Raw genomic sequence first — 15,643 nt, forward strand, 5'->3', positions numbered from 1 at the left:
ACTAAAAGCTGAAATAAAGTATTAGATTAAGGGTGTACACACCTTTGCAGCTGGGTCAATTAAGCTTTTATAACAAATTTGTTTGTCTTTCATTTCAATTTTACAGGATAAAAGTCACATGTTTTAAGCGAATTAGTAAAAGTTCCCCTATATCCTATACTAGTTTTTATTGAGAAACAACACTTTGTGTCTGAAGCAGTAAATGCACTATGTGGAAAGGTGCAGGTGCTGCTTTGATTAGGCTGATGAGCTCCACCTGTGGACTTGGTCAGGGGCTGCAGCGAAGGACAGAGAGTTGAGAGGAATACCATAGACAGGACATACATAAAACTACTTCAGCCAAACCATTGAGTGGTTTCTAAACCAAAACTTTACACTTGGGTCTCCACTCAGTCGGCAATTTGATGGAGCTTCTTGGAGAAACCAGATGCGAGGCTCCTGCCATGACAATGAACACTCAGTGAAATGCGAGGTGAGCGAATCATATAATTATTTCCTTTCCTTTGTCAATGCAGTTTCAGTGGTCATTATTTCTAGTCTGGCGGTTTCCCATCTCGCAATTTATTAACTTTAATGGTCAGTTTAATTTTTTTACTTTGCAAAAACCTGGCCTTTAACAGAGGTGTTTTACCAATTCTACCCTTTTTTGAATGGCAACAATAACTACAGCACAACAGAAGGCCATGGTTCTATCCCCTTTACCTTTCTGGGACCACGGTAAGACACAGTGAGAACCAAATAATGCCATTGATATGCTCTAGTATATTTTAAATGGTATGTCAATTAATCTTTGTTGGACACATAGTTTATGCTTGTAAAGGTGTTGGTGCTACTTCCCCCTTAGTCTTCTATCACTTTCTGCAGACGTTTAACTTTTTTCCAAAACTAAAAAAGCTAAACTTATAAGCCATTGTGTAAAACACTTTTAGTTGGGCAGGTTATGCTCCACTCCAATAAAACCATCTGCAACAAAGGGATGGATGACTTCGATGCATGGACTGATGCACTTGTTCAGCTTCAGATTGGTAGACAACCAAATCTGATTTGTTCGCCTCCGGCTCGATTTTGGCTGTAATGCTAATTCGTATCCCTATTTTGAACCCAAAAATTGCCATGTCATCGCAACCTACCTCTTGTCTTTTATCTGTAAAGAAATAATTTCGTCCCCATGTATTTAACCATTGAGGATCTCTTCAACTCTCTAGGTAGTTACCTATTTTAATGAATCATAGTGATAAATACTTGTAAATATGCTCAAATGTAAGATGTGACATAACCTGTTTTTATATTCCTCTAGTTAAAGACACAGCTAGTTTAACAGAGGCAGAATATTAGGGGTAAGTTAAGTTTATTTTGTTCATGCCGCGTTCAGTTGGAGAGACATCTGTGTGGTCAATATTACTAAGCTACATCTAAATGAACAGATTCTCAGATCTTATGGAGCAGAGTCTAATCTAAGTTGAGTCTCATTTCTTTAAGACACGACTCCAAGTCAAATCTGATGCTTGTACAACATGAGTTAAAATCAAGTTTTAGAGGCCCGAGTCAGTCATGTCTCAAGTCTTTGGCGCATGAGTCAGAGTCAGATTCACATCTTTTTAGGGAACAGTTCCAAGTTTAAAGTCTTTTGGTACGAGTCTGAGTCAAGTTTTAAGTGTTTGTTTTTGCAGCTTAGTTAGGGATGGACAAAAATTAGGTTGAAGAACCGTGAGTTTAAAGTAAAACTATTTGCAACAATAGGGTTCGCTAACCCATTTCTGAAATTATTCACTCTTAAATCTTCACTGATTAAAGTATAGAATATTTACATTCTTTTTTTTTTCTTTTGGCAGCACTAGTGGTCTTTTTATTATTTTCTATTTAAAAGGAGGCAGACAGGAAGTGGGTTGAACAGAGGGGGAAGTGCCCCAGGATATTTACATTGTAACTGTCCTTTTTGCAAGTAAATGTCTGAAGGCAGATTGGCCATGTTTAGTGGTAATCTTTTCCACCACGGTTTATTATAGGGTAATGGAGAGTATAGGCATGCTGGAGAACAAGAGATGAGCAGGACTTTCAATATTTTTATGGAAAGGAAGTACTGCATGTAACAATCAGGGGACGGTTGAAAAGAACAGAGGAAACAGAAAGGGAGTGGATCAACATTAATAAATCGAGACGTCCCCTTTAATTGTAAGATTGAGCAATAAAAGTACAGGTCCTTCTCAAAAAATTAGCATATTGTGATAAAGTTCATTATTTTCCATAATGTCATGATGAAAATTTAACATTCATATATTTTAGATTCATTGCACACTAACTGAAATATTTCAGGTCTTTTATTGTCTTAATATGGATGATTTTGGCATACAGCTCATGAAAACCCAAACTTCCTATCTCACAAAATTAGCATATTTCATCCGACCAATAAAAAAAAAGGTGTTTTTAATACAAAAAACGTCAACCTTCAAATAATTATGTACAGTTATGCACTCAATACTTGGTCGGGAATCCTTTGGCAGAAATGACTGCTTCAATGCGGCGTGGCATGGAGGCAATCAGCCTGTGGCACTGCTGAGGTCTTATGGAGGCCCAGGATGCTTCGATAGCGGCCTTTAGCTCATCCAGAGTGTTGGGTCTTGAGTCTCTCAACGTTCTCTTCACAATATCCCACAGATTCTCTATGGGGTTCAGGTCAGGAGAGTTGGCAGGCCAATTGAGCACAGTGATACCATGGTCAGTAAACCATTTACCAGTGGTTTTGGCACTGTGAGCAGGTGCCAGGTCGTGCTGAAAAATGAAATCTTCATCTCCATAAAGCTTTTCAGCAGATGGAAGCATGAAGCGCTCCAAAATCTCCTGATAGCTAGCTGCATTGACCCTGCCCTTGATAAAACACAGTGGACCAACACCAGCAGCTGACACGGCACCCCAGACCATCACTGACTGTGGGTACTTGACACTGGACTTCTGGCATTTTGGCATTTCCTTCTCCCCAGTCTTCCTCCAGACTCTGGCACCTTGATTTCCAAATGACATGCAGAATTTGCTTTCATCCGAAAAAAGTACTTTGGACCACTGAGCAACAGTCCAGTGCTGCTTCTCTGTAGCCCAGGTCTGGGGAATGCGGCACCTGTAGCCCATTTCCTGCACACACCTGTGCACGGTGGCTCTGGATGTTTCTACTCCAGACTCAGTCCACTGCTTCCGCAGGTCCCCCAAGGTCTGGAATCGGCCCTTCTCCACAATCTTCCTCAGGGTCCGGTCACCTCTTCTCGTTGTGCAGCGTTTTCTGCCACACTTTTTCCTTCCCACAGACTTCCCACTGAGGTGCCTTGATACAGCACTCTGGGAACAGCCTATTCGTTCAGAAATTTCTTTCTGTGTCTTACCCTCTTGCTTGAGGGTGTCAATAGTGGCCTTCTGGACAGCAGTCAGGTCGGCACTCTTACCCATGATTGGGGTTTTGAGTGATGAACCAGGCTGGGAGTTTTAAAGGCCTCAGGAATCGTTTGCAGGTGTTTAGAGTTAACTTGTTGATTCAGATGATTAGGTTCATAGCTCGTTTAGAGACCCTTTTAATGATATGCTAATTTTGTGAGATAGGAATTTTGGGTTTTCATGAGCTGTATGCCAAAATCATCCGTATGAAGACAATAAAAGACCTGAAATATTTCAGTTAGTGTGCAATGAATCTAAAATATATGAATGTTAAATTTTCATCATGACATTATGGAAAATAATGAACTTTATCACAATATGCTAATATTTTGAGAAGGACCTGTATATTTTTCTGGTGTACATGTAACTTTAGAGTGACCACTTCCAAAACTTATTTGTAGCAGCTGTTTCTTGGTTTCATTCCAGGACCACCGATTGGTGTTTTACTTCTTCAGACCCAGCTTGATGTGTTGAATCAAAGCCAAATACAAAAGAATGTGTGCCATATGCTTCCAATTATCATGGTGAAATCCAAATTGCTGAGAGCATTTAATGTAAAACAAATAGCTTTGGGGAAAAATAAAATTAATATGAAATATTATAAACAGAATTAAATGTGTTCTTTTGTCATGTTGGCTACACCAGTTGGAGCTATGAAATCCCAGCATACTTTAACTGCATTAGAATTTAGTTTTTGCTTCCACCTCAGTTACACAATACTTTCTGGTCAATTACATACAAAGCCATTAATATAAATCTTACAAGTTTTCTTACTGTGTTGCTGTGTATTTAACAACATTCACCTTCTTATTAACTCTAATCAGCTTCCCTGTCCCTGCTGAAGAAAAGCATCCCCACATCATGATGCTGCCACCACTGTTTCACTAATTTGTTACAGTTTACATCAAAACTCATTAACATTTTACTTCCACCTATTTCTTATATTATGTGCTGCTTTCTGTATGGTTTATTATATAAAATCCCAATACAGATACATTTTAGGTTGTAGTAGGACAAAATGTGAACAAGTTAAAGGGGTGTCAATCCTGTTGCAAGGCTCAATAGGTGCGTATTTTCAGGTAATGTGTGACTGTAAGGAATGCAGAGAAAAAAGCACTTGTTGCCACATAGTCTCTCTCTCTCACTCACTGACTCACTCACTCGCACATGCAGGGCAAAGCAACTTGTAACTCCAAGCTGTGGTTTTTCACTGCTGAGTCATGTGCCGAGACGTCACCATGAAAACAGACATCCTGCTGGTCTGAGTTATAGTGATGCCTAATGATGTGATTGTGTTTTTCAACCAGGAAAGACAGAGCGTGGGAAGATGGAGCCGGGCTGTACCGATATCCCATCATCAGGGAGATGATCTGATTTAAAAATTCCCAGCTTTCTCAGTGACTGATGATAACTAAATTGGTATCAAATATTTATGCCCTTTTCTTCCATATTTGCTTATTTACGTACCTTTTGTGATTCTTAAAATAGGACATATCCAAAGCATATTTAGAACTGTCTAAAGCCAGTGCCTTGCAAAGATTTTGACATCTCTTGAATCTTTCCACATTTCCCACAATACAGCTACAAACCACATTGTGTGTTATTGGGATCTTAAGTTATAGACCAACACTGAGTAGTACAAAATTGTGAAGTGGAAGTAAAACAATAGGTGGTGTTTAATATTTTTTGCTAAATAAAAATCTGAAATGTGTGGCATGGCATTTGTAAGCAACTTCCTCACCCTAAAGCCAATGCAGGACCATTGAGTGTGTGCAATAACTGACTCTCACTGGAGATGTAACCAGAGATAACACACTCCTTAGCAGAATTTTCTAGTTTGTTTGAATTCAGCCAGGTTGCAGTGTATTTGAGTATGAGTAGCCTGTTTAGAGTTATGACACCGCATCTCAGTTGGTTTTAACTTTTGAGACTTTGAATAGGCCATTCCAAAAAAATCATTGCCCATTAAGCTCAAGGTGCTGAACTGATGGTTGGATGTTCTGCTTCTGGATTTTCTGATAGAGAACAGAATTGATGGTTCCATCATTTACAACAAGTTGTCCTGAGGCAACAAAGCAGACCCTGGTCATCACACTACCTCTACCATGTTTGACTGTTGGTATGATTTTCTTTTTCCAATGGATGTTCATTTCATGCTGGATGTAACGGGATTTACACCTTTCAAAATGTTCCAATGATGTGTTGAATTTTTTTATTTTAAAGATCCTTTAGCCTACTTCATGTTGTCAGAAAGGCTCTATTTAAAGTGCCTGCGACATTAAATTTTTATGATAAATCCAATTACTCCTTTGCGATTTTTGTTACACTCTTTAATGACGTGAAATGAGAACCCCGGCATGTAAACTGACCAGACCTGCAATGACTACAACATACACTAGCGAAGAATCTGCTTCTTTTGCTATATTTCAGTCACTATCAGGCTTCGTTCACACTGCAGCAAATGCACCCCATGTCCACATTTTCAGAACAGCCTAATTCCGATCTTTGTACCTGTAAACAAATTCAAATTGTGCCACATCCATATGTGGTACTAAATCGGATGCGTCCACAGTCAGAACGATCATGTCGCATTTTAGCCGACTTTTACGTCCTTGTCCTGGCTCCAACTACACATCCACACAAACTTCTCTACAGATGTAGCAGTTACTGCTCCACAAGAGGCCATTGTTAACAGTTGTGCTGTTTTTCTTCTTACCTCTTATCATCTTGTTATAATGTGGTCATAATATTGTTGCTCCTATTGCTCACCAATTTGATAACAGAAACGGCTGCATCTCTGTTTACATCTGTAAACAGATTGCTTCAGTGGGAGGTCTACATTCTCTATCTGCGCATGCAGGTCGCGTTGTGAACCACTCAGACTGAAGTCTGGTGGTTGCATTTAATTAGTAGTTTGACAGCTGCTAAAAAAAAAATAATCAGATTTTAGGAAAAGATCAAAATTGCAAATGAGCCTTTAAGACTTTCAGTGTGAAAATAGCCTCAGAGAGAGACGAGTCAGAAGGTCAGATGGCAGAGCACAAGTTTTTATATGTTGGAGCCACTGGCGGAGCCAACAGCGCCACACCGCAGTGAAACACGTGGAGGCGAAGCTGAGCTGCATGGAGCAGTAGCAACAGACATAATTGATGTTTCAAGATTTGTAGACACTACCTGGTGTGTAAGTTTTTAAAAACGTTATTAGAAATTTTAGAGAATCGTTTATTAAAATATATCGTATGCATGTATAATTTTTCATTTTTAATACAAAAAACATTTTCTTAGGCTATCTTTTCCCATCAGATGCTCTGAACAGGATGGCTATAGACTCTGCTTCAACATTCTCCTTCGTCTATCAGATATCCCGACCTATGGAATCATTTCTCTTGTAAATTCAGAGGTTTTTTGTTCGAAGCAGTTCGCTGAATCACAACTGGCTGTGCTTGGTGGGACCAGCCCATCTGTCCCACCTCAGTTTTCCAGCTCTGATCCTCTTCGCTTCAGGAAAGTAGTGCAGACTAACGGCTGCTGTTGTAGTTTTGCTACGTCCATCAGCAATGCACCGTTTCGCAATATTAACACTGTTTTTAACGCAACTTGGCTCCTACCTGAACAGCTAATTATTGACACTCACACAATGAATGACTGCAGACTTCCCCTTTCACGTAAACACATCACTGCAACTTTGGACTTTTGACAACAAAACATGCCTATTTTGTGCCGCAATTGTCGTTTATTGCATATTTATTCCTAATATAATGTCAATCACTGCCCAATTTCTTCAATACTAAGATGTTCTCTTTCTTTTTCTGCATTTGTGAGAAAGTGTGTCACAGGCACTTAAAGGGATTTGCCTGAGTGTGGCCAGTGAAACTGAAGACAAAAAAATCCATCAATGAATGGAAATCATAATTTGAAACAGGCATTTTTTATTTACCTAGGTTATCTGATATTAAAATTACTTTGATCGGAAATATATACATGTGACAAAAAAGCAAAAATAGAAGAAATCTGTAATCCTAAAACACCTTTATCTCTTGTAAAAAGTTTAATTTAATCAGCAGGACCTTTTCAACATTTGTTTTTCTTTGAATATTTTGTAAATTAGATTTTTAGGTCTTTATTATTATAGTTTGTTACTTTTAATAAGCTATCAAGCAAGCAATAACAATAATTAAAATTATGCTGACTGAGGATCTCGCCATCTTATAAAAAGTTAGGTTCTTTTACCGAGTCACCAAGAACACAAAGTGAGAAGTCCTCCTCCCATTTAGCAATCTTCTCTGGGATTCTTAGTTCCTGGGACGAAGAGCCATCTCTAGATGCATTGCTGCGGGCCCTGATTGTAAATGAGGCAAGAGATTAAGTAAAAGGGAGAGGGGGTGATTACTATTTTGCTTCACGCAGAGTATCAAGTTATGAAGAGGGCTCTTATCCAAGGCGCCAAAATCTTCAACAACAGGGATTCTTAAAACTTTACGGCCCTATGCTGTATACACGGTACATGCAAACTCCTGGTTCTGCCTGCTTGCTAACATCAGTCAGACCGTAGTTTCTTCTAACAGGACCCAGCAGGGACCACTGTTGTTCCCACCTGCAGTACTAACTGTTTGCACACAGAACATTTTATCTACATCTACAAAGTCTAACAGGACAGCGAAGATGTTTATCATGTTCAGTGTGGGTGAACAAAGAAGCTCTCGAACATCTTTGGTTCTTAACAAAAAAAAAAAAGCAAAGCAAACGGAAAAACACAAAGAGTGTAACATTTTCCTACAATTAGTATTGAATAGAAAAAGGTCGCTGGCTTTTAGCATTTTCTCATCACTCATCACACATTCTCATTACACACATCAAACAGATGTTGATGACTCATCTGTAGCAGTTTTTTAAATGAAGACAGCTCATCAGACTCATTAGAAAGTAAACATTTCTTAAAGAAAATAAAACATGTTAAAGCATCCATAAACCCAAAGCAAAATCAGAAACAGGAATTTATGAGCGCTTTTCTTTTAACACATTGCAGCTTCAAGGTTGATGAAATTACAGTTTTAGAAAAACTAGGCTATAATTCAAAAGAAACAATTAGGACCTCGATTAAGCCTTTGCCCTGTCAGACAGGAAATTGTTTGATTTACTGCAAAAATTCACTTTTATATCAATTTATATTTCTGATCTATTTTAGTTTGCTGATTTCTAACTCTTAATGTAGTGGCGGGAATACTTTTTTGATTCAGAGAAGATAAAATAATTATGCATCAAAACATCATCCTTCATTATGCAGTCTGTAAAATTACATTCTCCTTAAATTCGAGGGCTCTGTGTTCTCTATCATGTTTGGAAATTATTTAAATCTAACATCAACTAAACATAACCCAAAACAGATTCCATGCTGTCATTGTTTATAAAATGACAAATTACCTTTTATAAACAATAACTGTCAGTTATTTTCTGTGGGGCTTAATTTTTAATTTAATATTTTTACTGATTGCTATATTTTTTATTTTTTTTATTTTTTATTTGTATGTTATACTTAGTTTTCTTTTTGCTTATTAGGCTTCATAACCGGGACCTGAGTCCGAATGTCATACCTTACCATGTAAATGTGAGCTTGTATGACAATAAAAATCATTGAATCCTTTAATCCTTCTTTGACTCTTCTTTCCAGTGTTGCTTCAGTATATAACTGGCTCATTATTTACATTTTCTTTTTAAGTCATTCTGTTGTAGAATTGCTGCTGAGTCTTCTAATGTATGTAAATTTTGCTGCCGCATTTCTTTCACAGGGACATTCTCCTTCAACCCCCATAGATAAGCCAAATTTGTTCAGTCTTTTGTTTTATTTGTATTATCTTAAACTTCTGATCCCTGCTGATCCCTGTAGTGTAAGATGGGGCTCTTGTTTTCTTTTTGCAATTTCTCTTTGCATTGCACAGTGAGTTTAGGCTAACGTTGTTTTGACATTCACTTTTGGGAAGATTAAAAACTGTATAGAATGTTTTCCACTTCTGGAGAATCTTTTCTACCAAACAAATGACCTTATAACTCTTCGGAGATTGATGTGCAGGAACAGTTGTATCTCACTGCTGGTGTCTTTCTACCTTGTTACTCTAGTAACTGCACTGTATCATAGCAAAAGTTCTTAAGTAATTGTAAAAAATCAGACTGTCATAAACATACAAGGACTCTTGTATACCATTCTCAGGAAAGCATCAGGGAAATTGATGACATTAATCAGGAATAATAATAGGTTTATCATAAAAGAACACAAATATAAAATAAGGTGCTAAAAATCAGGTGAAATGGGCAAGCTGGAGGTAAATTAAAAAGAAATAAATGTCTTCCTCCAGTACGACAGATTTGACGCTACAATCAGTGAAAATAGTTTTTTTCACATACAAAATTATTTCTGATTGCATTTATTTTATTGCCTGGCAACCCTTACATTTTTTGGTGTGTATGCATTAGGGGTGTAATGATACACATATTCATACATAAAATATCCGGTGCCGCCCTGTCCTTTCGGTATGCACGTGTACCAGGCAAATAAAGCGTTGTTTAATACCTGAACATATGCAGGAGGATTATGTGTGCAATGCAACGATCTGTAGGGCAACTTTAACAAGTGACACCAAAACAGAGCGGACTCCCAGCTATCACTAAACTCTATTTGGGAACAATGAGGTTTCTCATTCAGCTACAGTGGAGAAAGAAAGATGAACCAAACCAAAACCTAATGTCATCTTGCAGCTTTTCAGCAGCAATAAGATATGTAGCTCGCTCTGCAGTAAACTGAAATATTCACCTGAAAGACATCAAGCTGAATGTAAACATCACTGGTACTGGAGAAAAATCATCTGATGTCACAGTGGCTCCATGCAGCCTCCAATCAGCTCCAAACTCCAAACATCATATAAAATTCAAGTCAGGGGAATCTCCATGGATGAGGGGAATTTCCCAACCGCTGTTCATGCTGCATTCAGGTACAGTTGGGACATTTGTCTGCATATCAAAACAACTTCAACGTGAGTTAAACGTGTTTTGTTCTCAAATGTGGGCACAATCTTTTTTTAAGAAATTCTAAACATCCACATTGACCGTTTACAGGTGGTTAGATTACTGCATTATCTATCTATCCAGGCAATAATGGTTCCTGATAATACTACTTTATTCAATGAAATAAATCCAACAAAATCTCAAGTCAGTTCTATACTTTTCACTTTTAACTTTTAGAACATTAAACTTATATTAAATTTAGAAAAAAAAAAACAACATTTTTTTAATTTCCTTGATTAAAGCGTACCAAAAACATACTGAATCGTGTCTTTAAAACCCGAATATGTACTGAACAGTGATTTCTATGTACCATTACACCCATGGTTTGCATTTAAAAACAGACCAATCAGAATATGCAGCTGTCAGTTCTCAGCAGTGAAAAAGGTGATAGTCTTCTGGCTGTGGTTGCTGCTGGTAGATGTTGAAACAACCAAAGATTCAGAAGCTACAGTTTTTAAAATCAACACCTCTTTGCCTGCAATCAGACAGCTGTTACATAACACACATTTGTGAGTGAAAAACAGGCCCCCTTGTGTGTTTGTTCTGGTCCCCGTCAGCTCAACAAACATGAGGAGCATTTGACATTTTCAGCTGGTTAGTGTGGCTCTCTGAAGTGGAGCACATGAATGGAGGAGTTTTGCAGGGTGAAAACTAGTGAAAATGTGTTTGGACTTGCAGCAGGGGGGTGAAAAGATGTGGGAACAGCACATAGAATCCAACTGAGCGAGATGACAAAACTCTTGTCTCTCCAAATCAGTTCTTGTTTTGTTCTGCTTTTTTTGCAAAACATCAGGCAAGCTTCTTTGATATCATTTTTCTGTCTGTGTTCATTGCGGTTAAAACAGATCAAAGGGGATTTTTTTTTTCATTTTCTTTTTACAAACACTTTTGTAGTAAAAATTGTAGATTTAGGGTAAAAAAAAAGTCATGTTTGTCCCTTGGAAACCTTTAGTCTGGACCAGTGACTTTTCACTCTTACGCAGAGAACACACACACCTCTTACCCGATCAACTTTGGACTATTGTCTTTGCCAGTTAGTCCAGATTCTGAACAACGCTTTTGTTTGTCTTAACTCAAATGAAATGCTAGAAATGAACAGATGCATTCTGGTGGGATACAGCCGGTCCTTGGTGGATATGTTGGTATGTTTTAGGTCATTGCTATGATTGCTATCTCAAATTTTCCTCAAGCTCCCTCTGATGCATTGAATTCATTGTGGATTCTACAATGGTGCACTGGTCAGGTCCTGCTGCTGGAATGGTTCCCCAAACCATGACACTTTCACCTCTATGCTTAATTTGGTATAAGGTTCTTTACTTGGAATGCTGTTTGGTTTATGCCAAAACTGTTTTGGTGTCCAAATATTTCAGCCTAATACATAGCTGTCTGAACAGCTATCTGAACATTATACTAGAAGACTTGTTTTTTTGCCAGTATCCTCTCTGGTGAAATTCAATTTTACAGAGTCAAACGTTCCTCCTTGCACACCTCCCATGGAAGGTAAACCTATCATATAAATTTGTATTCTTCTAGACCTCTTTAAATTTCCTGCCAGACTTTCTAAAGAGACATCAAACAGCTCTCTGGATCTCAGCTTGGTGTTCTCCCTCACTTTAACAATCAGGAGCATGCCGAACTAAATATGAGGCTAAAGAGGGCGAACTTCCAAATACTGAGTAACGACGTTCTAATCTTGCACGCCTGATGTTTTACACCTGAGTGATTTTAACCACTGGGAACAAATGTGGGCGGGTCCTAATTAATTCCTCACCAGAACTTTTGTTTCACATTTTTGTTTCAAGTTTTTTAATGTACTTGTCTTTCTTATTGTTTAATTTGACTTTAAATGTTCAGTGTTGTTAAACTGATGATAAATATTTGTCCAAATATGCTAGGAAAACCAGACTGTAATAGTGTCTTAAATATTTCACATGACCGATAACTTTTAATTTTTGTTTTATATTTTGGACTCTTTTTTTTTTTTTTCATGTATATGAACCTTTTTAATTCTTCAAAACAACAGATTTGTGGCCACCTCTCATGTTTAATATTGCACACAGAAGAGAGATTAAAATAAAGGAGGACATGATTTTCACACATTGCTCTACATGTTGCAGTGTAATGTTACAATTAATGCTGGTGATTGGAACCAGATCCTCTTCCAGCTTATGTTGCTTGAAATGTTTCTCAGGGCACGGCGTATGGTGTAGCAGTACAGCGTGCGACCCATGTAGGCCTGGATCCTCGACGCAGATGTTCCGGTTTTAATCCCCAACCCTGTGAGTACCTTGCGTCTTTTAACTAAAGTTAAAAAAATATATAAATCACACAGATCAGGCTCTATTGCCGATAATCTGTCCTTTGGTCTTGTCCACACTTGCTGTTTGAATGGTGTAAATTCTAAAATCCAAAGAGCTTCTTCTGACAGCATGCCTCCTTCTGAAGACGTTAATTATCATCAGAAGGCAGCAGGGAGGGAAGGCAGCTCAGTACATGCAGGTAACCGTAGGACAGCTCAAAGATATGTAGTCTAATCTGTTTAAAAAGTATTTTGACCATTAATTATGGAAGTTGTTGAAACATTGAAAGTAAAGAATTGTTAAGAAATGGCTTAGTTTCTAGCTATTTAAGAATAAACATTTTATGACGGTGTTGATTAATTTTCAATAATTTATGTAAATCTAGATTTTGAATGCAGTCTTGCTTTACATGTTGTTTCCTTGTGGTTCCTATTACATTGAAGGGTTACGTTTGACAGCACTAAACAAAAAATCTTAACATTTAAAGTAATTGCTAGTATTTTAACTGATCAGCTGTAAATAATTCAGTTTATTACAGTTTAAATGAGGGCCTTTTAATGAAAAGTCCTGATGGTGTTTCTACCTCTACTGGAACCGGTCAAGCCCATTCCCAGTTCAGTCCAAATTTATTCTGTTAAATCCTGTTGATTTCAGTTCTCAGTTTCAGATTTTAACCTAAATACAAAATTTTGTACCTTCTAACTAAATGTATAACACAGTTGGATTCAGTAGATCATACATAGCCAATTATTATACTGTTGTAGTCCAAGGAGGTGGTGTAGAGGGTTAAGCGCGCAAGCCATAGCCGGACGCTTTAGTTTTCAATGCAGCCGTCCTGGGTTTGAGTCCCGGCCCTGGCGACGTTTGCCGCATGTCTTCCCCTCTCTCTCTCCGCACCCCTTTTCCTGTCCAAATACTGTCAAAAGAAATACTGGGAGTAATCAAGCCCACTAGTGTTGCAAAAAAAAAAAAAATCATCAACTTTAATGTAATTTGTTGAAACTGGGCGATGGTGGAGGGGATCCCCTCCAGTTTTCCTAGTGGATTATTTCTATATGTGTTCCCACCACAGAAAAAACTTGGACATGTCAGATATCACAAGCTGATAGATTTGTATTAGAACAAAAAAATCTAATTCATGTGAATATTCATTTAATTACAATTTAAGTGAATAACCTGAATCAATTTAAACTGAGCTGAACTATATTGAATGTAACTTTACAGAAAAGTTATATCATGTGAAAAAAAAAAAGTTAATATTTGTATCAGTTTGAACCAATGCATAGGTCACATTACAAATGCCTTGATAAGACATTTGCTGTGACTTTGTGCTGTAAGAATTAAATTGACCTGATTTCAACTGACTTGACTTAAACTGAGCATTGCTGAAATTAAAATTGAATTGCAGAAACTGAATTAACCATGAACGAGCCAAACCAAATCCAATTAAACAGAGGTGACCGGAGTTTAATTGGACTGAGCTGAACTATGTGTCACAGTGTGTTTTCGGTTCTGTATTTGTTTATGTTTAATCAGATGTTTTTGACGTCTTTGAGTTCCCGTTTCTGGTGTTTTATTTCCTAGGTTCTGTTCTGATTGACTGTGTGGTTTTATTGTATTTTTTAGATCTGTTGTTCTCCCCGTGTTCTGGTTCCCTGGGTGTGTTTTACAGTTTGTTTCTTCATCTTGCTCCTCCATGTCCTCTTTGTCTCTGTCTGCTTCACCTGCTCCCTCTGCCTCCCTGTCTCCACGTCTCACCTGTTTCCTGTTTTCCTGATCACCTGCCCTATTGTTTCATGTTCACCTCGTCCCTATTTAGGTCTGTCTTGTCCTTTGTTCCACGCGGTGTCGTCATGTCTTTTTGTCACGTCTGTCACGTCTCGTTGATGCCTCTTTGGAGATACTCTTATATTGGATCCTGTTTTCAATGCCAGTGACTGGATTGTCTTGTTGCCCTGCACTCGCCTGCAAGTAGCGGACTCTCTTTATTAAAGGAGTTTTCCCACTGATCCCACTCTGCTTCCTCCGTACTTGTCTGCCTCTGGTCCACCACAAAAACCGTTATGACACTATGTTAGGTTGAAATTAGTTTAATAACAGCGGGCTGAATGTAATTGACTGTGACGAAACAAATTCCCACAGCTAAAAACAAAACAAGGCAAAAGCAAAAGCTGTTTTTTACCCAACACTGAAGGGGAAAACATTTAAATATTTTCCATTTTCATGTTTCCTGTTAAACATTTTTGCCAAAAACTGAGATACTTTAACACAGTGGCTTGTTTTCACAGATGTGCTGGAACTGTGAGATTTCACTCATCGGTTATCCTGTTGCAACATAAAAAAACAACCAAATACTTATTCTCTAGAATCAATTTTTTTTTATATTCCTTCTAATTTTCCTGTTTCTCACAATCCAGTTGAAGTAGGACTGGTGGGAACCCATCATGGTTTAATGACAATGTGAATCACCCCATGTGCAATATTTATTAGTACTGGTTGAAATGATTAATGCAGACGTCAGAAGTTTCCTGGATGTCATGTGAAGTTTTCTTTTGAGTGTCATTTTTAAGTTCCAGGGAAGCTTTGCTAAAATCAAGCTTTAAACTGTAGCTTTGAGTGAGCCGGGGAAAGTCTTTGTGGAGCTATTTTTAACTAGGTGCCCAGAGACTGACTGTTATCCAACATTCATGGGTTGGGCAATCTTTCCTCTGATTTCTTTGGACCAAAGGGGAAATCCCTCCAAAGCAACCACTCTCTGACAGATAAATACGATTACGCCATGTAACGTCGACCGTCTACAACTTAACGGTTGATCTCATTTGTTAAAAATCGAATTCAAAGTAATTGATCACATACAGCTCCTCGCC

The 15,643-nt window shown here is 38.0% G+C and overlaps 1 long non-coding RNA gene across 1 annotated transcript in view; it reads left to right on the forward strand.

The window, feature by feature from the left end:
• Positions 1-238: 238 nt before the first annotated feature.
• Positions 239-15,643, forward strand: part of LOC124861718 — a 53,892-nt gene continuing 38,487 nt past the window's right edge. The window contains exons 1-2 of the long non-coding RNA XR_007036725.1: positions 239-472; positions 12,668-12,755. This is a non-coding gene — a long non-coding RNA (uncharacterized LOC124861718). The remainder of the gene's footprint in view (positions 473-12,667; positions 12,756-15,643) is intronic.

This window comes from Girardinichthys multiradiatus, chromosome 24 (assembly GCF_021462225.1).
Source record: "Girardinichthys multiradiatus isolate DD_20200921_A chromosome 24, DD_fGirMul_XY1, whole genome shotgun sequence".
Taxonomy (NCBI): Eukaryota; Metazoa; Chordata; class Actinopteri; order Cyprinodontiformes; family Goodeidae; genus Girardinichthys; species Girardinichthys multiradiatus.